Below are 25,014 nucleotides of genomic sequence, written 5' to 3'. Positions count from 1 at the left end.
CCGCGACATCGCGAACAAGCCACTGTAGTGGACTTCGTTGTCCGCAGGCGAATACTACACGACACGTGTATAAACACACTTCGTTCTGTAAGTTTATTATAAAATTGGTGTTTTAATTAAAGTATATAAAAACAAAAAATGTGTCAAAAGAATTATAAAATAATTTTTATTATCATCATTCATTTCAATAAATTTTGAAACTCTTCATTATTTTATTATTTATTTCAAATAAAACCGGCGAATCTGATATAAATAAAAATATATTTAAGGTTTAGTACGATATGAAAAAAGTGAATCTTCTCTACCGTAATACTATAGTGACACGGATGTAGTAATTTTTAATTAGTTATATTTGAAATAAATTATTGAACAGATTAATTTAGATGTTAATTCATATCCTATAAATTAACGTCGAAGTATTTTTTGAAGATTTGTAATATAAATGAACATTTCTTGTCCAGCTATAGTTAACTGGAAAGTGAGCAGGTGTCCTCGTTCTTATCATTATTGATAACATGTGTTTCAGTAGGTAATTACGATGTATTTAACAATTAGGTTTAACTATACTAAAAATTAATTTAAAAAAATTGATTTTTACAGATACTTATTGACTGGTTTGTTGTGTAAGGTTTGGTTTTAATTGAATAAGATTTATAAAATTAATTAGTGCATGAATTAATTTATCAAAAAATATTGTTTATAAAAGTTAATAAAATTTAAAACATGTTTTTTATAATTAATAATAAAAAAAAATCATCTATGCCAACTTATATTTTGTATTTATAACTTCTGATAATTTCCCTGTGGTTGAAATATAATATCGGTTTGTAAAGTCTTATATTATTGATATATTTACATGTAATATTTAAAGTAGCTAATATTTAAAATACAATTAGCGTTTTTATGAATCTTTTTTTCATTGTTTGCTTCAAAAATGTTCTTGCATTGAAATGTTCTTGCATTGGAAGTTCTTTTAAAAATCAATGAAAACCTTTGAAGTAATCTAATTAGGTCTCAGAAAAAATAAATTAACGAATTAATTATAAATATCGGTATTCTTATTATTTTAAAACTTAATAAAATAATCAATCTAGTTGTTTCAATTCCTGATTACATTTTATTTTTCTTACCGCTTATGTTAATTAAAGTAAAAAAAAATACCAAATTTAATTAGGGAACTGACTGATTAACATATTTTTATCTATTTTTTACACGTAACGAAATTCAATTCTCATTTTTATTAAAAAAGAAAGAAAATGTAATTGGGCTTGATCTATTAAGTAATAGAATAAATACATAATTAAATAACTTGTTTTTAAATGAAAAAAAGAAAGAATTTAAAGACGAAGCATAAGGATCTATTATTATAATGATATTCAAATAATCTTACTTTGAAAAGCCTGGCATATTAATAAATATAAAAATATATAAATTAATATAAGTGATGATTATTTAAAATTTATAAGATAATTTTTTATAACAATTTCAATGATTTAATGTTTTTTTTTATGTAGAGATTCAAATTATTATACATTATTCAACTAGGAAAATAAAAAATTAACCACATTATTTCTAAACGCACAATATGTTAAAATATTTCCTCTAGTAGCATAGTTATAGATCATTGAATCTTAGATAATATTAAAAAATAAAATGAAAATAAATGAACGTAAAAACAAAACTAATCTATTTCTACCAATTGTACTGTAATTCTTAAAATTTTCGTCTTGGCTGATATTAATGCAAATTACTGGTTAAAAAAAGTTTATTAAAAAACTATTAAACTTTACATATTAATTAATATAAATTATAAATAACTTAAATAATTGATACCATTAAATTACTCTAAAATATAGACAAAAACATTTCCAGGTTTAACCATTAAAATATGCTTAATAATGAGTGACATTTCTAAGACCTCTAACGATCTAAATGCAACAATTATTTACATGTACGCAGCACAGTTACTGCAATCGTTTTGATATGTTATAAAGATTGATCAAAAATATGTATTAATCATTTAAACAATATGTATATTAAAACTTTAAAAGTATGTTCTGATTATTATTATTATTTATAAATAATAACGAACACTGAATATCTCGATCATTACCACGTAATTAAAAACCGACTGAAGATACATTAATTTAAAATTTTTAAAACAAATTAAATAAAAATAAATTAACCATATGAATGAGAACAATAACCTAAAGAGTAAAATCTAATTACTAATAATGTATTTGCGTGTGATATATAAATGGTATTTCCTTATTTCGTTAGCTTAAGAAATGAACCGAAAAATTTTTAAAGACGTTGTTTTACAAATTAGTTTCTTTTAGGTTATAATAAATAATTCTAATCGAGTTGAACAATCAGGGAAAGAATAGAAATAGATTCTAGATGTTCAGTTGTGTGTAGTATACGTTACAAATTTTTCTTGTTACTGTCTTTATATTAGAAAAAAAACACATTATTAAATAGATTACTGTCTATATTATACAATAATAATAGTGTTAAAACAACAAAAACCATTTTTTTTTTTTTTTTAATTCTTGACCGATGAAAAGAAATTATTTTTAATGAGGTAAATCATTATAAAACTATTTAATTTATTATTATACTTATTCAATATATTACAATAAAAAATATTTCATTGTACATTTTAAAAGACTTAAAATCCGCATACCGTATAAATTTATATACGAGTATTTTACATAATATTCTTATACTGGAATTGTTGAAGTTTTTTTATTCTGATATCTAATGCTATCAAAGTTAACTATGCTATCTTAATCTAAGTTAACTATCAAATCTGATTAAAATAAAAAAATTACAGTTTATTTTACTTATAAAATAAAATTATAACAAATATTTCCGTAAATATTTACTTACTGAAACTAGATTAATAATCCATAAAATGAATAGTTTAATGTAAATATAATAAAACTTCTCAATACGGCATCCTTATCGTAAGAATAATACTCTAAAAGAGTCTCATATTTTACAAAACCAGTAAAATGAAGATAATAAGTTTCCTTTTTTTCAAAAAAATTTCTATAAATTCCAATAAAAATTCTATTTAACTAGTAAATAAATTTCTTCATCTAATTAAAGACTGATTAGAGAAATGCTTTTCATTCTTGTACGAGTAGATAAAAAATATCTAAATATATAAGTTTTAGGGATTTATTAAACAAATAATAAACTTATTGTACAAAATAAGAGCATATAATTTTTTTATCAATTCTAAATAAATAAGGTATTAATATATATATTTTTTCAAAATAGAAATTACAAATTTCTTGAGCTTAAAATATTAAATTAACAAAAGACGCCATCAATGATTAACCATTGCTAGCTCTAAATTCTTAAATATTTCTGTAAATGAAAAGCAGATACCAATTTTTGAACGCTTATGCAAAGCTACTAGAATTATTATAGTTACTAAACTTTTAATTTATTTTTTTAACATCCCGGTTTAAGTTGATCATTAGGTATCAGTTAACGTTATTTTCTCGGAAATGTTGACTGGGAAATGTACAAGATTCACTGCTGAACCTTAACCGAATTTTTTGGGTATATAATTACAAAAATAGTCTACTTATTTAAAAATTGGTTAATATAAAAATTAATAATTGACAGTTTTGTTAGATTCTATAACGAATCGTTTGTACGTGACCTGACAAGAATCGCAAGTAAAATTTAAAATCAACTCAGCTATTCTCAAGAATAACAAACTAACATTCCATAACAGGATTATTACGGAGAGTTGAGTAAAGAAGTGATTCCCATCATCTTTAGTGAGCCGAATATACTTGCACAAAAATTCTAAGCCAACCGAAATAAAAGAAATTTTCAGTCTTAAAAGTAACAGTTTAAATCTATTGAACTTTACCACCTCTAATGAGGTGGATTGTTTAATGAAATTATTACTTTCAAAGGAGACTTTGTCTGGTGACTTTTGTATCGTAGGACTTCTAGAGTTTTGCACTCGGTAAAGAATGGGATAAGTAACAAATTAATGAACATCGTTCTTTTGAATCTACAAATCAATAAATGAAATGACGAATTTAAGTAAATAATTTGACAATGTTATTCAGTGTTATAAACAATCTTGAACAATATTGTTTGTCATAAAAACATAATTTTAATAATTATTTATTTACTTATAAATCATAATATTGAGCACATTTATATAATAAATATATGCTTCTATTTTTATTAAATAATGAAAAATATTCTTATGAGTTACATTTTACAGTTATAAATAATTGGAAACTACCTCACTCTGCAACGAATCAAGTAATAATTTTGTTTCCATTGATGTTATGCATATATTTTATAATTTTTTCAGTATGTCAAATAAATATAACGTTCTTTTCTTATAGAATTGGGAATCTCTCTACGTGTGTATCTCATAGATAGGCATACGAGTATATGTATTTCATTAATACATTCATTTTTCTATGCATGTATTTTCCCTGGACGATAAGCAACGGTCTCGATTGAAATAGTCGACAAAGTTTCTGGTATAAACTACACATTGTAAACTATGTCATAAATCAATATATTAAGTCTTAATGAATAAAGATACGTGTCACAAACATTAAAAACTTTCTTATCTTTACCAGCAGCAAAACAACTATGTTCATAGTAAAGAAGCCTAACTCATTATAATCTAAAATATTACTCTTTTCTGATTAGTAGAAATTACTTGCATTATTATAATTAGTAAAAAAAGTCATCGTGAACATATGCATCTTTTGCGAAGACATATCGCATAAAAAAATCATACATTAACTTGGCTACGACAGGAATTTAGCAGTTTGTTGTTATGGAAATATATTTGTTTGCCGGCTTCCGTGGCGCGCGAGTGATAGCGTCTCGGCCTTTCATTCGGAGGTCCCGGTCCGAATTCCGGTATGACATGGTATTTTCATACGCCAAAAAAAAGAAAACGTATATTAAGGTATAACACTGGGTATAAAAAGGTTTAAGGAAACAGTTGACGTTTTCTAAGCTTCGATCCTGTCAGGTAGTCTACGAAGCCACTGCGTGTTTAAGTATGATAAGCCACTGTTATATGCTTAACCACTAGACCAGCCCCCATCGGCTGGGTTAGTGGTTAACTCATCATTGCAAATCAGCTGACTAGAAATCGAGAGTTCTACCTTAGAACCCTCGACTTCTATTTGAAAGGATTTGAACCTTTCAAATCCTAGTAAAGGATACGGATTTGAATACTAGATCGTGGATACCGGTGTTCTTTGGTGGTTCGGTTTCAATTAACCACACATCTCAGGAGGAACGGTGGATCTGAAACTGTACAAGATTCATTTAAATTCATACAAATCATCCTCATTTATCCTCTGAAGTAATATCTTACGGTGGTTCCGGTGGCTCAACAGAAAAAGAGAAAGAGGTTGTCTACGAAACAAATGTTTTTATATATAACAGGCGTCGTAACAATATCTGTTAAAATATTATTTTAAAAAACGAAAAATCTTATATATTTATAATTTGATTGAAATTATCATGGAACTTAAATATTGTAATTAATAATTAACTAATGTAATAGTAGAACACGTGATCAATTTATTTCCACACACGCGTATGAAAAGCATTTTAAAAAAATAAATATGTTTTGAGAAATCATTAAATGTATTTTTTTTTAATTTAGAGTTTTTAAATCTATGAGTAACAAACTCTTTGTTAATATGTTATGAGTAATAACAGTGGATGCTGATAAAATTCTTTTCTTAGATTAAAAACTTTGTTTAATATTTATGAAACATCTTACGCCAAATTTCGGGTTAAAATTGCTCAATTAGAATTTTATAAAAATATATTTCTTCTTTTTCATAATAAAGTTTTTTTCACATCTAAATTAGATGTTTTGACATTTTTTTAGTAATAATGGATTACAATTTGGAGATACTTTCGTTTTTTTTTTGTTATCTTTGAAAATCCTACTTGTTTAAGTACATTTTTAAAGATATTTTTACACCATATGTTATTGTTATTATTATCTACTGCTTATTAGGTCAAACAAACAGGATGAAGGTTGGATAACAGTGTTATCAGAATATATTTTCCTAATTATGGATATAAAGTTCTGGTAAACATAATTGTACCTGAATAGTTTTGATATTTCATAAAATTTAATATTTTTAAATAAATAAAGTACTCAGAAACACGAATACAAGTAATTAGAACAAACTTAATTTTTGCTTCAGAGCGATATAATTTAATCAAAAAGGTTGCTTGTAGGATTTTGTTTGATAATCATGTCGAATTATTTATATAGTACAAAGAGAAGTTTCTCATATCATTGAAGGAAATGTTAACAACAGTTGATTATAGTTTTTTCAGAATTATTTTATTGTGCTACTGAGTAATAATATCAAAATAACCTAAACATTAAATGACTTTACATACAAACTTAATGAACTCTCCAGTATTTTTAAATGTAATTTACTTTTCATTCTTATCTTGTAATGAACAATTCTTCTTTGCTTACGTTTTTATTTTTTGGTAGTTCAAAATTTAAAAAGATTAGGAAAAAATATTATGATTTAGATTTATTTGTAAAGAAGTTAACGAAATTATCGACAGTTCTTTACCTCACTCGCTCACATTCTTTATTTAAAAAAAAAAAAAAACTAAAACGAATACGTAGATCATTCTTTTGATCAAGTTCACTTGATAACTTCAAGCTTCCTTGTTTTTTTTATAAAGATTAGACTGGGATAAACGATTATGGAAATGAAAAGAGAGAACGCTCAAAGAAGATTTAAAAAAAAAAGCGGTTATCCGGCATGTTCTATCAAGAAGTATCTCATTTCCTAGGAAAGCTTCTATCCAATTATTAATGTCTGAATAGGTCTGTCTATTTTGGAAATAATTAAAGATAATTAATTAATTCTGAAATGTAATTTTTGTTGCCTACTAGGACCTTTTTTGTTGTATAGAACATTAAATATTATTATTTCATAGCAAGAAATACTTCACGAAGTTCAATTAAATTATCATATATGAATAAATTAGGATGTATTATATTTCAGTGCCATCAGTAGTTCTATTTTTTTTTAAATAACTTAATTTAAATACCAAATAAAATAATTTTACGAATGCATAATAATAGAAGAAGCTATTTTATTTATCTATTTTGAAAGAAATAGAATACTCTTTTGTTATTTCTCAAAAATATTAGAAATTTGCATTTATGGTAGGGTCACATTCTTTATAAATAACGAGCAAAAGAAAAGATAACATTGTTTTGACTTCATATAAACTTTGTCTATTTGGAAAAATTTTTTATATATTCTAGGTTGCCAAAAACATTATTTCAGATAACTTCATAGATATATTACAGAGCTTAAGAATGCAGATTTATAATAACCAGAATCCTGACATCAGCTTCTAAATTTTCTGGTCTAATCAGCCAGTAAAAGCCAGTTTTTCTGGTCTAATCAGTATTCTAGTGAATTTTGGAGAATAAATTGAATTGCAGAAATTTAAAGAGATAGGTTATGTTTTAGGTTTACTTAAAAATAATGATAATAAAAGTGAAAATGAATAGTTAATGTATTCAAAAACTGTAAAAAAAACTATTTTTAGCGGCTACAAATATGCATACAAAGAACTTGATAAACAAACAAAACATTTATGTTTCACAATATTGTTGAGGAATAATTACGTAGAATACCTTTACAGATATTTTTGCACAGAAATTGTTACGCCTTCAAATCATAAACTATGACTAATAGTAACAAAGAATATTCTTTTTATTCTATTTATGTAAAAAAATATTACATATATCCTAGTCTGAATAAATAATTAATCAGGTAATGAATAAATACGAGTAATTAAAAGATACACTTGGCATAATTATGTAAATATAATAAATTATTTTTGCTCAATAACAATTATAATTACAGTCGGCTCTCTCTCCTGCGGAGCCACAGTTGTAAGCAAACTTAAAGTCAAATATGAAATTTCAAGCTGAGTCATAAATCACAAACCATTTATTTCAGCACCATATAGTCCACAAAACAAACATTAATAACAAATAAATAAGAAAAAGAAAGAGAAGTAACAAGAAATTACGTATGACACCACTAAACTTGACGGTGTTAGATTCCAAACTGTTACGTAGACCTAAGTCGAGTACATGGTTTCGTTTCAACCGTCGGACGTCTCTACTGTTATCGAGCAGATTAATTGCAAAGTGGTTTACATGATTCTCAAGCCTCTGCAGGTATTTGACATTGCGCTGTGCAATCTTACGAACCGATGGAAGCTCCAGATATTCCTGAATCTAAATATAATAAATGCAGTTAATATTTTCTTAGTTGGTATTTAACATTAGTAATAAATAATATTGCAGTACAAAGAATTTCATAAAAAAAAGGTTGTAAAGAGAAATAAAAATCTGAAAAATTAAAAATTTACACGACGTTTTACGTAAACGTCTAGGATTTTTCAAGTGTAAAAGGATGAAACATTGAAAAAACTGGACTGTCCAATTTGTTCGGCAAAGTGACTGTGTGTGTTGTTAGACTTGAATAAGCTTAAGATTTTAGGAGAAACATCGGTAAAGATTATCTTAATTATTGTTTGATTTTAGTCTATTTGTATCTATACGTTATGGTAACGTAAATAATTAAAATTAAATTACTTTAACCGTAATTCTTGTGTGTGCGCGCGCGCGTGTGTATTATACATAAGTGTAATGACATATTACACTTATGTAATATTATTATTATTTTTGTCTTTATTACTGATTAAGTCTTAGAAATCCGAGGCACGAATGGTAGCGTCTCGGCCTTTCATTCGGAGGTCCCGGGTTCTAATCCCGGACAGGCATAACATTTTCACTCGCTATTATTCATCAGTAATTTTTCTCAACCTTTGAAGCAATATCTAACGGTGATACCGGAGGCTGAAAAGAATAAGTCTTAGAAACGAAGTAATGACATTAGCAACAACTGAGCATCTGATCAGATGATTAATTTTTAAATATACACTTACATCCAAGAAATATTGAATACAAAAATGTAATTTAATATTTATTTAGCTAACTTAATAATAAATACCAATAAAATATATTTGGTGCACTTATTCTGTAGAAATTGATCTCTATGCAAATGTTCACTAAACGTATTAATGTGTTTAAAAAATAGATTCATCCATCTTGGAGAATGAATTTTTAGAAAAAAATACGAACACATATAATTTTAAATTAATCTTTTCACAGTCTATAATTCCTCTGTACGTTAAATTTTAACTATATATATTTTGAAAAAAAATTTTATACAAAGAATGCAAAGAAATATTTAATTATAATAAGTTAAAGTACCATGGTTGACTATAAACATATAAGCCTTATGCCCCAAGACTCGCTGGTCTTCCAAAATTTCATAAAGAATGTATCCCTATGAGGCCGTTAGTTAATTTCAAAACCGCTCCCAGTTAAATAATTACCAAAATTATTGATAAAATAATTAATTTAGAATATAAATACAATATGAAAAACAGGTACGAATTGATTGATAAATTAAATATTAATAATAAAACCAAAATGATAAGTTTTAACAAAACTAATATGTATCCCAGTATTCAAATTGATTATACAATTTCAATAATAAAAAACAAATTAATAAATATAGGAGAAGACCCAAAATTTATAAATAATATTATAATAATAATTAGAAGTATATATAAACAAAATATTTTGAATTTAATGGAATCTGTTGTACACAGGGAAATACTTTACCTATGAGTTTTCCCTTATCCGCTATAATGTCGGAGATTTATCTGCGAGATTTTGAAAGTAAAATAGTTCATGATGTAAATCAAGTACATAAAATTTTATTATGACTGAGATACGTAAACGATCTTTTCGTTATATATGAACCAATTATAAATAACGAACATGAAATAATTTTAAATAAATTAAATTCTTATCAAGAAGTATTAAAATTTACATATGAAATAGAACATAATAGAAAAATAAACTTTTTAGACGCAAATATTAAAATAAATGAAAACAATCAGATAATAACTACAGTGTATAAAAAATCTACCTCAAACGAAATTATTATAAACAAAACTTCTAAGCATCCTTGGTTTCAAAATATTAATATTTTTAAAAACATGATAAATAGAGCAGTAAAATTCACGAATGATAAAAAGGAATTGCATAACGAAATAAAAATTGTATAAAGAATGTTGTTATAAAAAATGAATACATATCTAATTGGTAGATAATATATATAAAAAATATAATTCAAAATATTTTTTTTTTTAACTTCTGGGTCCACCGCTAGGTATTGCTTCAGAGGATGAGATGAATAATTTGCAGCCTGTGTGAAAATGCCATGCCTCACCGGAATTCGAAGCCGGGACCTCCGGTTGAAAGGTTGAGACGCTACCACTCGCACCACGGAGGCCGGAAATTCAAAATATTTAAATAATACAAACATCACTACATTAAAACCCATAAATGAAAACAAATGCAAGGAAAATATAAATTACTCCGACAATAATAGAATTATAGAAAAATTAATTAATGCATATAATGATAAAAAATATAAACCTGCTTATAAACTCGATAACTATGTAATATAGTTATAAAAATATGATTTTTCTGGTATGTATAAAATAAAATTCAATAATTGTGAAAAAATACGTATTAGAAAAATAAATAGGTCGTTTAAGGACAGATTTAATGAACACTTAGATCGTTTAAAAATTAAAAATAAAAATAGGTTTTTCAAATGTAGCGGACCATTTAATAAACAATAAACATAACTAGTTTGAAAAATAATTTATAAATAATTGAAAAAGTAAATATTGAACCCGAAAATAATAATAAAAAATAGAAATTTTAGAAAAATTTTATATATTCAAATATAAACGTGAATTTAGCCTCATGAATCTACAGATAGAGTTAGTTGGAGACATTCGTAAAAAACTTTTTTAAGTTTGTAATACGTTTGATAAAATTTTAAATAAAATTAAATAATTGTTTACAGTACTGCATTAACATTATATAAAACAACATATTGAAAGAAATTTTAAATAAATTTTGTTAGATTTTAGTAAAAAATGTAATTTTAATTGTAATTTTTAGTAAATTCAGTAGTAGATGTTTTAGATTTTTGACTGACAAATGTTTATTCTGTAAATGTTTAAAATTTCTTATATTTTACTCAATAACCAAAGTTATTAAAAGCAACCAAAGTGTAAAGGTTGGTTTACAACCTACCAATAGCAGTTACATGTAAATGTTATTGAAGATAAATCAAAAAACATTACTGAGGATGGGCTTATGCCCGAAAACGCTCTAATGAAAAGGAAATAAGTAAAAACAAAGAAAGGTAAGAATATTTCTTTAATTCCGTACTTGGCGGATTGGCTGAAATTTTTTTTTCAATATATATATATAGTTAAAATATATATATTTAATATTACCGAGAAAACTCGAAATTAGTGAATGTTAATATTCTCTGGTGAATGTCGTCATATACCAAATACGTCGATGAAAGACCGAAATATTTGCTTATGTTGTTATACATTCGGATGTTCATCGGTATATGTCAACATACTCAGATAACTAGGTGGGATCGAAACGATAACTAGAAATCACCAAGGTAAATAGAGAAACCCTCATAATAAAGGAAGTTTAAATTTAAGCCAAACGAAACCTACGCTTACTAACCTCGTCTAATTAAATATAAAAATTATATATATTCTCTACTATTGGAGACGATTAATCATTTTCATCTCATTCAGCATGCACTGATGGTGAAAGTTCAATAAAAATATTTTTATAAAATCCGAACTAAGAGCAAACCATCTGACCATCTCTTTATTTCGTTATCGTTCATCCAGTTAACATATTCTGAATATCCTGATTGGCCCTTTCAACTTGTAAAATGCAGAAAATTTGATAACATTATTTTTTTTTAAATTAAATATAATTTGTATATTTAAGGCAGTTGATTAGACCAGAAACGAGCCTTCAGTAAGAAATATAATTTGTTTACATCAAAAATTAATTTAAATGTCAGGAAAAGATTTTTGAAAGTGTATGTTTGGAGTGTCGCTTTATATGGAAGTGAAACTTTGACAATCGGAGTATCTGAGAAGAAAAGATTAGAAGCTTTTGAAATGTGGTGCTATAGGAAAATGTTAAAAATCAGATGGGTGGATAAAGTGACAAATGAAGAGGTATTGCGGCAAATAGATGAAGAAAGAAGCATTTGGAAAAATATAGTTAAAAGAAGAGACAGACTTATAGGCCACATACTAAGGCATCCTGGAATAGTCGCTTTAATATTGGAAGGACAGGTAGAAGAGAAAAATTGTGTAGGCAGGCCACGTTTGGAAATGTAAAACAAATTGTTAGGGATGTAGGATGTAGAGGGTATACTGAAATGAAACGACTAGCAGTAGATAGGGAATCTTGGAGAGCTGCATCAAACCAGTCAAATGACTGAAGACAAAAAAAAAAGATTAGACCAGGTTAGCGCGCAAAGCGATCGTAGGTTATGTCTAGTTTAAACTTCCCTTTTTGTGAGGGTTTCTCGTAATCTATTTACTTTAGAAATTGGTATTGGGCGATATTTTTTAATTTCTAGTTATTGTTTCGACTCCCACGAGAGCTTATTTATGTTTGTAGACGTATACAGGCGAAGGTCCGAATAAGCAAATATTTCGGTCTTTCACCGACGTATTTGCTATGTGTCGACATCACCGAAGGATATCGACAATTTATCAGATACCGATATTTCAAGGTAACATATATATATATATATATATATATATATATATATATATATAACTTTATGATAAATATTTGCCTTGTTTGATGCATTTGCCTCATTCTTTCTTTTCTATACTTCTACATTAATATATCTCTTAAAGCCGTCTTCTGTTTTAAAACTGTAATATTTATCTCCACAATTTTCATCATGTAGACATTCTCCTACACGTAATTAGATTAACTCAATAAAATACTTCCAACCAACTGTATTCTTTTCAAAATATTCTGTCTTAATTTCCCTCTTTTCCAGTTTGTTTTAAAACCTCCTGATTTCGTACTCTTCAACCCATCTAACTTATAAATTCTTTTTAACATTGCATTTCAAACACTTTTTTACACTTAATTTTTATATTTTTCTTATGTCAATATTTTTGACTTGGCGCTAAACAATAAAGAATGTTTAAAGAATTTCTCTAAAATTCATAAGCTATTTTGTAAAAGCAGATTTCTTTTCTGCTTTTTCTAATTAATTTTTAAATTGAGGCAAACTAATATTATTATCAATTATTATTATTAAACAAAACATTTTTATTCTTTTCACGGAACTATGCTCCTTGGTACAATCAAGTATTACGTCTCCCATTCAAATTTAAACCAGTGAGGATAGGCTGGATTCTTGTCTTGCTCTTTTCCAAGTCGTATTATTCATTAATTAGTTGGTGCTCAAAAAAAAATGCTATAAGAGCTTTTTACCTCTTTTAAGAATCGTTTCATAACGTTTATATACTTAATATACTTACACCCATTTGTTAATCTACAGCTACTTCCTTGTTAATCAAGATCTCATGATTCCTAGTGTTGTACGTACGACATTTCTATTACGTATAGAGTTACGTTTGTGTATGAGGGATTAGAGAAAGAAAGAGTGAGAGAGTAAGTGGGACAGACAAACCAACACATACAGTTAGAAAGAGATATGAGCTTTAAAAATTGAAGTGGTACAGATTAATCTAAACCTACAAATTAATTGTCAGGCTCGTAAATCTTGTTTCATTAATGTAGTTATTTTTTTTATAGAGCTTCGTATATTTTGACATACATGTGTGTATATATATATATATATATATATATATATATATATATATTATATATACTCGTATATTTATTTGTAAGATTTTTTTTCAACTATATAAATCAAATATATGTAAGTAGGAGTCAACAGTCAACGTTTAAAAGGCTTTTAAAATCAACTTTAACATCAGAAATAGCAGTCCAGTGGGTATTAAAGGTTAAGTAATGTAGATAAAGGAGGCATATTATAATAATAAATTAAGATATGCCTTGTGATATATGTACCCCGACGAGGTTTCGGTTATTGTACAGGGTTTATTATTAGGTCTAGTGAGCTGCAATTATTAAAAATAGGTATGTACGGTAAAATTTCTTCTTGACATGAAGTACGGTTTAGTCTGAGTATAATGTTGCATTTGAAAACATAAGATTGTATAAGTTAATTTTCCGTTGAAATGTGTATTTTTAGATTTCATAAATGATTTTAAAGAACAATTAAATTAGAGTACCGTATATTCAAATGAGTTTTAAAAAGGATTTTAAACCTGGAAGTTTACGTAGAAGCAAACATATTCCGTTCTATCAGTTTGAGTTATGGGTGTGTCATATAGACAAAAAAGCGTAAAAAAGATTTTTACGTCCATTTAAGAATAAAAATAATAAATAAAGTAAGTACAAATTACAACTTGACCATGGATTATTAGATATTAACTACTCTATAATATTAATTTATTTCATTATGCTACTTCAAACCAGTTTTATTTTTTTGAGGATGCAATTATTGTAACCAATTAATAATATATCCTGTCGGTTTTTCCACAGGATTTATTTAGAAGTGTTGGTTGATATAATATATATTTTGTGCAAATTATATAATAAATTTCATAATTTACTTCAGCAAACCGTATTACTTTTTGGATGAAAACCTCATTTTTTATTTTGATAGTATGACCAAATTTTTAATCATTTTTTTCGATTGTAGTTAATTAAAATAAATAACTTTATTTATTTATTTTGTAAAAATCATCAGTTATTTTTTAAGGTTATCATTTTTTATGCTGGAGAGATTTTTAAGTTATTAATTAATTTGTTAATTGATCACTATTCATAATTTAATTTATTATATGTAAATTACAAACTGTTTAAACTGAACAATCAATAACTGAGTGAAGAAAAGATTACATTTTTTAAGATGGTAAATGATTAAATACTTTTTTGTAAAGTTTACATCAGAAACTTAGTTTTATCGTAAATCTTATTTTGCTTCTTCTTTGAAAAGGGAAGAGTAGTTCGGCAGGTTGTAAAGAAAGATCATGTCATTTCGATCTGTGCTTAAAGGATAAAAGTTGAATTTAATATCTTTACGTTATGCTATAAAAGTAAGTATAAATTATTAGAAACATTTACTTCTTTTAGAACTTTAGTTAAAATTTTACCTCATTTAAGCATTATTTTTAATAGATACTTGAATTATTTAAAAAGTTTATTAAATTTTCTAAGAAAAACAATTTTAATGAAATGACTTCTAAATTTTGTGTTCATTAAGTTTCGAAGTTTTGCAATAAATTTACTAACAATTTAGTTCAAAATTAAGTACGTCGGTTAAAATTTATTTTACGATCTTGGAAAGTTGGTTTACTTAATAGAACTCTCTATTAAGAGAAATTAGAGGTGACAAAACCTATTCACAATAATTGGTTAACTTTATAGAAAATAACTGACGACAAAAGTATACAGAAATAGTTCATTACATTGACACCAATTATTCCCTTTAATATTTAATATATTACAATACTTAGTGTATTAATAGGATCTCGGTTATCTGATCTTCGATTATCTGATGTCCCGCTCAACCGTTGCTTCCGGCGCTTTTTTTATAAACCTATAAAAATTACATTACTTAGTCTTAAATTTATTATAAATCGTATTTTACATGAAAGTATTTCTGCAGATGAACTGCATGGGTTCAAACGTATCAGATGAACCATGTTTTATATAGAGGACTAAATTGTAAAATTTGTCACAGAAGAAGATAACCTCCTTCCTGTAACAAACACTAAGTTGGTGGATAAAAATTAAAAAAGAAAAATCGTCATGAAGAAACTTACATATAGTACCAAAGAAACATTTTTGGTGTTCATAGCTTTAGTCTACATGCAGTAAGGCATGAGAACATGTTGTATTTTATTACCATTTTTTGTGTCGTAATATTTTAAGTTACCGTGTTAATTTGTGTGAAAAGAGCTAAGTGGTTACGTAAATAATAGCCTAATGTAAAATATAGAATATGGACTGAATTTTACTTCTATTTCCGTTATCAAAATTAGGCAAACTGTTCTCACAGGTTTTATAAAAACCTTTTTCATAATTTTCATTGGTAGGTGAGTGACACAATTTTAACTGGCGATTACCTTCTGTGTATTGTAATGTATATATAATTAAATTTTGTGGAATTGTCTCCTGAATATTTAAATTCAATTTAGGTGTAAATAAGGAAAATTTATACATTTCAATTTTATTATTTAGTTGAATTTTATGTGGAATCATAGTGGGCATCTTTTTCTCTGTACATAAAATTCAGCCTACAAAATTTTATTTGTTAAAAACAAATTTATCAGTGGAAATACATAACTACGGAAATACATTATGTCCTGTAAATTCAGCACTTAATAAATTTTATAAAACTTAATAAATAAATCCAAATTTAATGTTACCTAAGATTATAATATAAAATTTTAACACACCACTCCCTTTTGACAAAAATGAGATTTTTGGCATTTATTTATTTAGTTTGTTCTTAACAAAAAAATATAATGGAGGGAAAGAAAGTGACATTCTTCCTTTTTCTATGAATTCTAATTTTTAAATTTACATGTTGAGGCATATTTTAGCAAAAAATTTTAATCGTTTTTTTTTGTATTTGATAATTAATTTAATATCAGTTTAATAAATGAAAAATGCTTTGCTTGTCAGTGATTCGAACCGGAGACCATCCTGATGAAAGGCTGAGACGCTTCTAATCCATCACGGTGGTCCATAAATTCAAAATAACTTTCCTTGGAGATTTTATTCTTCATTTAAATCAAGGGATGGGGTTTCCATCCCTCCATTGGAAAAAAACATTTTCTTTTTTAGTTAAGGTTACAGTTTCATTACATCTGAATATATATATATATATATATATATATATATATATATATATATGTGTGTGTGTGTGTGTGTGTGTGTGTGTGTGTATGCGTGCGCGCGCATTAAACTAATTTTATAGAATATATCTGATATTTTAAATAAATCTTCCTTCTTTCTTCCCAATATTTCAGGAATTTATTTTCATTTATTATAATGGATGTATTTTAGTAAAGGATTTCAGGAAGGAAATATTAAATATAAGCAAATTTTGTAACATATAGAACATTTTTTGGAGTTTTAACTGAAGGTTCCTTTCTGAGTAACAGCTTAAATTGTTTTTTGACTGATGAACATCCGGTTATTTAGTAAATATATTGCTAAAATGTAGTAAGTAAGAAAAATTATTCTTCTATTAAGAAAGTTTTGTATTTTTTAATATAAAATAAAAATGGAAAAAATGGAAACATTTTTTTTTTTACGTAATATATTCCTTATTAACACCTGATTGTTATAATTCTCATGCATGTTGTTACTAGCTTGGTAGTTACAACATATGTAATTAGGTTTTACTACATAAGTAACTTTGATACATGGTATTGATTAATCGAGGTTTCCGATTTCCCAGCCGATAACTACGTTAATTACTTCGGATTACTGAGGTGGTGCTATTGTAATATAGTACGTAACATTTAAATCGTGGGATTGGGTACAAAACCTACAAGTCATGCTATTAAAAACCATAAGATTTTACTTACTGAATTTTAATCAGGGTGACACAGTGTCCTTAACTGGACGAATTTTATTATTGAACGGAGCATTCCATTCACTCTGCCACTCATCACGAACCATATTCTTCAGAAAATACACAAGATCATTCGAAACAACGGGATTAGTGAAAGGAGGCTACGAACAAGCTTCTTTTGCCACACGATCAGCGCACTCATTTCCTGAAATTCCAATACAGCTGGGGATCCACCAGAAGCTCACACTTGTATTACGCTGAGTCATTTCAGAGATGATAGACTCTATATATCACAGACAACAGGATGTCTAGAGTACATATCTGTAATGGCTTGCAAGGCACTCATGGAATCTGAACAAATAAGTACATGTCGGAATGTTGGCCTAAGTATATTAAAGGTCTTTTTAATTTCAAGCAACTCCGCGACGAAAAGAGTGGCGATACTGGAAAGACTAATGATGTATGTTCTATTGCCAACCACAAATACACAACCAATATAATTATCGTGTCTGTATAAACTACAATATTGGATTAATGCTACTTACAATTAAAAAAAAAAACTTTTTCGTAAGATAACTGGATTGTCATTTTTTTATATTGACCAAGACTAAAGTAATAATTCACGAGAGAAGGCCGTCAAGTGGGGACTAGTAATGTTGTTACAGAAGGCATTGGCGGTAATTGTATTTTTTACGGAGCAGTAGATTTCGGATGTTGCTGATATCGATTAACGTGTGGATTGTAGAACACCGCATCAAAATTAGGATGATTTAGTTGCGCTTTAATGAGAGCTACAAAAGAGCAGATAGTTTGGTTTCGTCTATTCCAAAGGTATGGATCACCACTGTTTACTAGCAGATTTTTTTTGTTTAAAATTTTTTTAAACACTATGGGGAGACCCCCCCATAGTGTCCATAGTGTTTTTATCGTCCATAAGACGATGCCTCGGTCGCGCCCATGTTTCATGGCGTCGAAGCGACTCCCTAGCTTTGGATCCTTTCCGATTTACCCAACAGGGTCCTAGTCGGATCATAAGAGCACCCTGACTCCCCTTCTGGACAGCCGAAATGCCCCTCCCCAGGAAGGTTGCCCTTCCCGTCCCTAAACCTACTCACGATCCGGGTATGCTCTCCACGCATACCCTCCCGTCCAGCGCGCCTGCCACAGAAACTAGTAGACTTACCATAGGGTTTGAACTAAACGCATCTGTAACCAGACGGATGAATGGTGTACTGCATCGAACAAATTTAGAGCGGTAACCCGTGCCGACGAATAAACCATGCAGCCATACTCTAACCGGGAACGAACCAGAGCTCGGTAGAAGCGCAACATGCATACACGATCAGCTCTCCAAGTACTGGGTAGAACTATCAGCATGTCTATCATTTTTAGACACTTTATCTTCAACTCCTTTAAATGTCTTACCCGGTTAGTCGTTGGTCATACCACAATCCAAATCCAAATGTTTCAGAATAATAATATCGGTGTAATTTAGCCTCTGAAACGAGTCATCTGTATAGACCATTCGTTAGATCATTATAAACAGATAGTAAGTAAAACGTTGATTATGTGCTTATTGTAAATTGTAATCTGAAAATGAAAAAAATAATTTTTATGGTTTTAGCTGTAATTAATTAATTTTTGTGTTATCAGTAAGGAAATATATCTTATATTATTTACAAATTTTATGTTAGAAATATTCACAATAAAAATGTATCATGAAAGTTCAAAATTAAAATAATTTTATGCTATACTGCAGCTGTTACAAAACCAGAAATTGTTTTCTAAACAGAAATAGAGTATAAAATGTTTTCAGTTAAAAAACATAATACTATTTATTTAATAAAAAGAAAAATAATTTATTAAAAAATTAATAAATATTTAAAGAAATTTTCATTCAGACAGCTTCTATATTGTTTGCAAAACCACAAAAAATTAATATTTCAATTCCTGCATAGATTATACACGAAAAATAGTACTGAATGTCAGTAGATATTTTCTGAGACAGAATCAGAGTGCAATGAAATGAAAACGAAAAAAATTAATAAACCCCTATTCTATTCCAGGTTTGTATGATATGATATTCAAGAAATTTTGAAAAAAATAGATTTAAAAGATTAAAAAAATAAATTACAGCAAATTTAAAAAATAATACTTGCACCAAGAAAAAACGTTGTCAAAAAAGTTAAATTTAAACTATAGGAAAAGTAAATATTTAACAATACCGACTTTTTTTTAACAATGGAAGAAGTGTAGAAAATGTCAGTAGAAAAAAAGAACGACTGTCAGCGTTTATAAGCCGAGTATAATATTTTCAAGGAGGATCTACCAGTAAATTCAGTTTAAAGAAAAACCGTTTGAAACAGCGCATTATATTATTTATGATATTTTTGTTGAGTTATAACAGAGGTATGAAATTATTGCCGTTTAAAAAAAAATGATATAATGAAACTTGAAAGTGGTACAATAGAAAATTACAAAGTAAAAAAATTTAGTTCTGAGGTTAATTAACAAAAAGAAGTAAGTGTGGATTAGACATTTCACTGTTATAAATAAATAATTAATTAAATTATACAAATTGTGTATAAGACAAACTATATTTATTGAAGGTATCTATTTTCAGTACGTACAAAAACAGATAGTTAAATAACTTAATATGAAAAAAATAAAAAATAATAAAAAAGATAAAAATTTATATGAAAAAACAAGATTTATTTGCACGTTAATTTGTATATATATAAAATATTATCTGAAAAAAAACTTGATTAAACATTTGTTTTTGTTTGTTATACATATATTGGTTGTAGGAATCTACACAAGACAAAAGTTACTCCAGAAACCATCATTATAATCTTTGAAATAACAAGACATGCACACCACATCAGGTTTACAAGGTTTGGAAAATCTTACAAAAGGGATGAGCAAAGGAACGAACATTCGCCACAAAATATTGTAGCGAATATTTTATTTCAATATTATTTCGTTGGTGGGGACGTCTTATAACCACCATTTGAAATATAGATGACACAATTATACAAGAGACTTTATCCTGCTCACAACAGTAATTGGCTATATAATGAACATCATTACTCTTAGAGTAAGAATTCTTATTTATATCACTTAGTATCACAGATACGCTTTACATGCGGCAAAACCATACGAGAGTCTGAGACAGATGTATAAAACAACCCCTTTTTTTAATGAAACATTGCGTTTTATACACTTTATTATGTTAGCGTACTTTTAGAATAAACATATTATTAAAAACATCTTTTTGGTTTTTTTTTTTAGCTTATTTATTTAGCTATTATTTAGCTTAACCTTATTTATATTTATTTTAATTTTAATATATATATTATATATATATGTACACGCTTATATACGCTTTCTTTTTGAGTTACGCTAGCCGTAACTCGAAAACAAAGCGTTTTCCAAATCTATGATTACATGAAATGTTTCATTATTTTCACTAGTAGAAGTTATTCTGAAAGTTCCTTCTTTATATATATATATATATATATATATATATACATATACATACAGAGTATCTCGCTAAAAAGAGAAGTAACTTTCAGAACAAATTCTACTCGTGAAAATGAAACATTTCATGTAAACATAAATCTGGAATCGCTTTGTTTCGAGTTACGGATAGCGAAGGATTTAACACCCGGATTTCAGCTCTTCTAATAAAAAGAAGCCCTACTGTAATTTTTGAGGCCGAAATTAAGGTGTAAAGTTGTTGGAGGTTGCTTAAGTTGGTTGGTTGGCTTAAGTTTTGATTTGAGCTGGAAAACAGGATAAAACCAGTTTTAGAAATATACCTCCAGTAGGTTTTACGATATCCGACGTAAAACATAAAATTCACTGTGGATAAACAAGTTTTTTAGGTTTGTAGTACAATAACTTTGTAAATGACTAATAAATGTGGTTAGATTTTGTAAAAAAAACTTGCAGAGAATTTAATTACGTGAAAATTAATGTAAATACAGCAATAAAAAGTAAATGAAAAGTTTTAAAAATCGGTTTTGTATTGAAGCAAAGAAGACGAAAAATAGAAAATCATATTATTCTTTCTGTACTAATAAAATTATTTTTAATACAGTAAAACAAAAAATAAAATAAATGAAATGATAAATACTAACAGAATAATAAACCTCAGTTACAGTAATTGTTCGAAATTGCTTCCTTCATAATGTACACAGCACTCTGCCTGGTGTAAAATATTTCCGGTTGCTTTCCGTATCATCTAAGGATCGTTTCGTATAAATTCAATTGCATTTCCTATTTTAATGAGTAACTCTTCTTTAGTATTATCTTTTTGTCTGTATACTTTCGCTTTCATATGGCTTCAAATGTAGTAAGCTAGTGGCATTAAGTCAGGTGATCGAGGTGGCCAATAGATTGGTTCACCATCACCAATCCAGTTTAAGAAATTAGCATTCAAGTGATTTCTAGCAATTAAAGAAAAAGCAACGATAGCTTTGCACCATCGTGCTGAAAAATCATTTGCAATCTAGTTTGTAAGGGTAATTCTACAAAAGTGCTGGAAAATTATTTTTCAAGAAATGAACGTGTTCATCTTCTGTAAGGTTTTCATTGGAAACAAACGGTCCCAAATTTTTTTCGCAAGTAATGCCACAGCAAACATTAATGTGAAATCTTTGTTGGAAACTAGTATCCACAGTACCATGTGGATTGTCTTCGTTTCATAAATGACCATTTTTAGAATTGAAGGCTCCGTTTCTTGTAAAAGTTGCTTAATCAGTAAATAAAATTGAATTTACCTTATCATCGTTGTCTACAAGAAAATGATAGAAGTTTAACCGTTAAGGGTAATCTATTGGCCGCAAATTTTGAACCTTCTGCAGGTTGAAAGAATAAAGATATTTCTTTCCGTAGGATGCGCCATGCTTTGTTTTTTTGACAAACGAGTGTGACATTAAATTCGCTTTGTACTAGTACTTGGGCTACGCTGAATGTGTTGAATCACACGATGTTCATCAATAACACGATGATTTACATGGAATTTAACAGAATAGAACAAGTGGGAAATTACCCTTTCGTTTATAAATGCTGGAACACCGAAGAATGTTTAAAAAAATGCTTAAAAGTATGCTTTAAAAAGAATGTTTATAAGGTACAGAAAGAATAATGATTTTCTTTCTATTTTTTGTCTGTTTTGCTTCAATAAAAACCGATTTTACACAGAACTTACTTACAGAACTTTACTGTGTGTAACCGTTTACACACAGAACTCATTTTAAAATATTTATAATTTTATTTTATTTAAATGTAATATTTTTTGTTTATTTAATTCAATCATTCTTACTAAATCGCGCGCGCATACCGTATTTAATTCGCGGGTGTTGCGGTATTAACAGCTACTTTAAATACTTTTTTCAATTATTATTGAATAATAATTAAAATATTATAAATTTATTTATCTCATCTCTCCCCTGTGACGTCATAACGTAGCAGACGACTTCAACTGTATCCCAGTTCTACACTAGCCTCCTTTTGTGGAGAGGGGATACTATTGAGGCAGTACACCCACTTATCTGCTAGTTTATTTAGATAATTTTTTGGGGTGGGGATGCGATTTTGCAAATATTATTATTTTTTTAATTGTTAACCAATGAGCCTAAGACAAAAACGACCTTAATTAGCTGAGTCTTGAGATACTGAAGGTGACCTTGCATCCAGCCTCACCCCCTTGACTTTTTAATTCGGAAATGTAACGGCGTCAATGCCCTATATATAGAAGTAATGTGAACAGATTTGGTAAAAATCGACCTACCCAGTAATTCTGAAGATTTAAGGAGTGCAATACCAAACACACAAAATTATATACGAACATCCGGAAAATTTCCATCCGGTTTTTTATGTTCCTTCGGTGTCAAAATGTCAAATCCGGTGAACATCCCATATGCCCAAATTGGACCGATTACAATTCTTTCCTTTCTAAAGTTATAGCTCTGCTATAGCGCTTGAAGGGAAATTAAATAAATATATATATAATTGGACGAACGATCACTCTTAATTGACATTAAAAAAATATTTCTTATTTCGAACCGTGTGTATTTGTAAAACATATGTTTAAACCTAAAACTTACCAAAATGATTAAATTTCTACGATTCTTTTTGTAGAGAATGTTCCTTTATTAGTCCTTTTGTAAGCTTTTCCAAACAATTTAACACAGCTCTTTTAAACGGTTATTTATATTGTCTGTTCAGGTGATTTGAAAATGACCTTATACCCTTGTGAATCACCCGGTACTATATAAGGTAGAGGAGTTGGTTAAGCTTCCAAATGCGGCCTCATCGATGACGAGTCATAAGCTGTCAGCTCCAGGAATTCACAGATCAAATAATTTTTTTTCTTTAAAGCCAACCTATTAAGACAGATGCTCTCCTACTTCAGACCCATAGTTTTGACTGACTTAACGACCCTTTTTTCTTATGATCATCCAATGAGATCATCATTTTAAAATCATTCATTTAGTTTTGTTTTAATATGTATGTAATATTCTTTCCTATATTTTCTAAGTGGATGGTGACGATATTGATAAACCAAAATTGGTTTAGTTGAATATTTTGCACTCTGCTAAAATCATGAGGAATAGGAAAATTGAAACAATAGGAAAGCTTGTGCTTAGGATAGGTAGGTTTGAATACGCAGTAAATAATCAGAAAAATAAAATAAACTAAATTCATATGCTAATTAATATTACTACATTAATAAATTTTACTGAAGCAATTTTTTTCTACTTTGTAAAGTAACAAATATTTAAATATAAAATACATAATATTTTCTGAAACCTATTTGCCTGAATGTAATAAAATTAAATATACACTTTTATACCACCGTTTTTGTAAAATTATGTCCGGTGAATTTTGCTTAGCAACAAGAACATCAAGGAAGTTTGTAGATTCCATAATGTTATCTCGGTTTTTACTGTACTTTACCCTTTAGTCGAACCATAAGTTTAATAAGTATTAAGACAAAAAAGGCTATGGAAGACTGCCAGTCACCTTATCTGCAGATGGTTTTATGTCTCTAAGAAGTTATAAACTTAACCGTAAACGATAAGATTCAGCTACAGGCAACATGCTGTTAAGAAATTCTTCTTCTTTCATCTAAGATTTAACTGTTATTAAGTAATATAAATACTGAATTTTTATAAAATTTATTTGAATTAATTAAATAAATGAAATGTATTTAACTTATTTATTAATAGGAATGATTTTTTTAGTATTCATCCAGCTGTATTAATAATTTTTTCCTAAAAACACAATTCCA

The 25,014-nt window shown here is 27.7% G+C and overlaps 1 protein-coding gene across 1 annotated transcript in view; it reads left to right on the top strand.

Annotated features, from left to right (window-relative positions):
• Nucleotides 1–25,014, top strand: part of LOC142318339 (growth hormone secretagogue receptor type 1-like) — a 662,019-nt gene continuing 637,005 nt past the window's right edge. Inside the window, exon 1 of the mRNA XM_075354924.1 lies at nucleotides 1–87. The gene's annotated coding sequence lies outside the window, so the exon portion shown is untranslated. The remainder of the gene's footprint in view (nucleotides 88–25,014) is intronic.

This window comes from Lycorma delicatula, chromosome 1 (assembly GCF_047948215.1).
Source record: "Lycorma delicatula isolate Av1 chromosome 1, ASM4794821v1, whole genome shotgun sequence".
In the NCBI taxonomy this organism is placed as follows: Eukaryota; Metazoa; Arthropoda; class Insecta; order Hemiptera; family Fulgoridae; genus Lycorma; species Lycorma delicatula.
The sequence above is the reverse complement of the archived record's forward strand: the minus strand, read 5'-3'. Positions and strand labels throughout refer to the sequence as shown.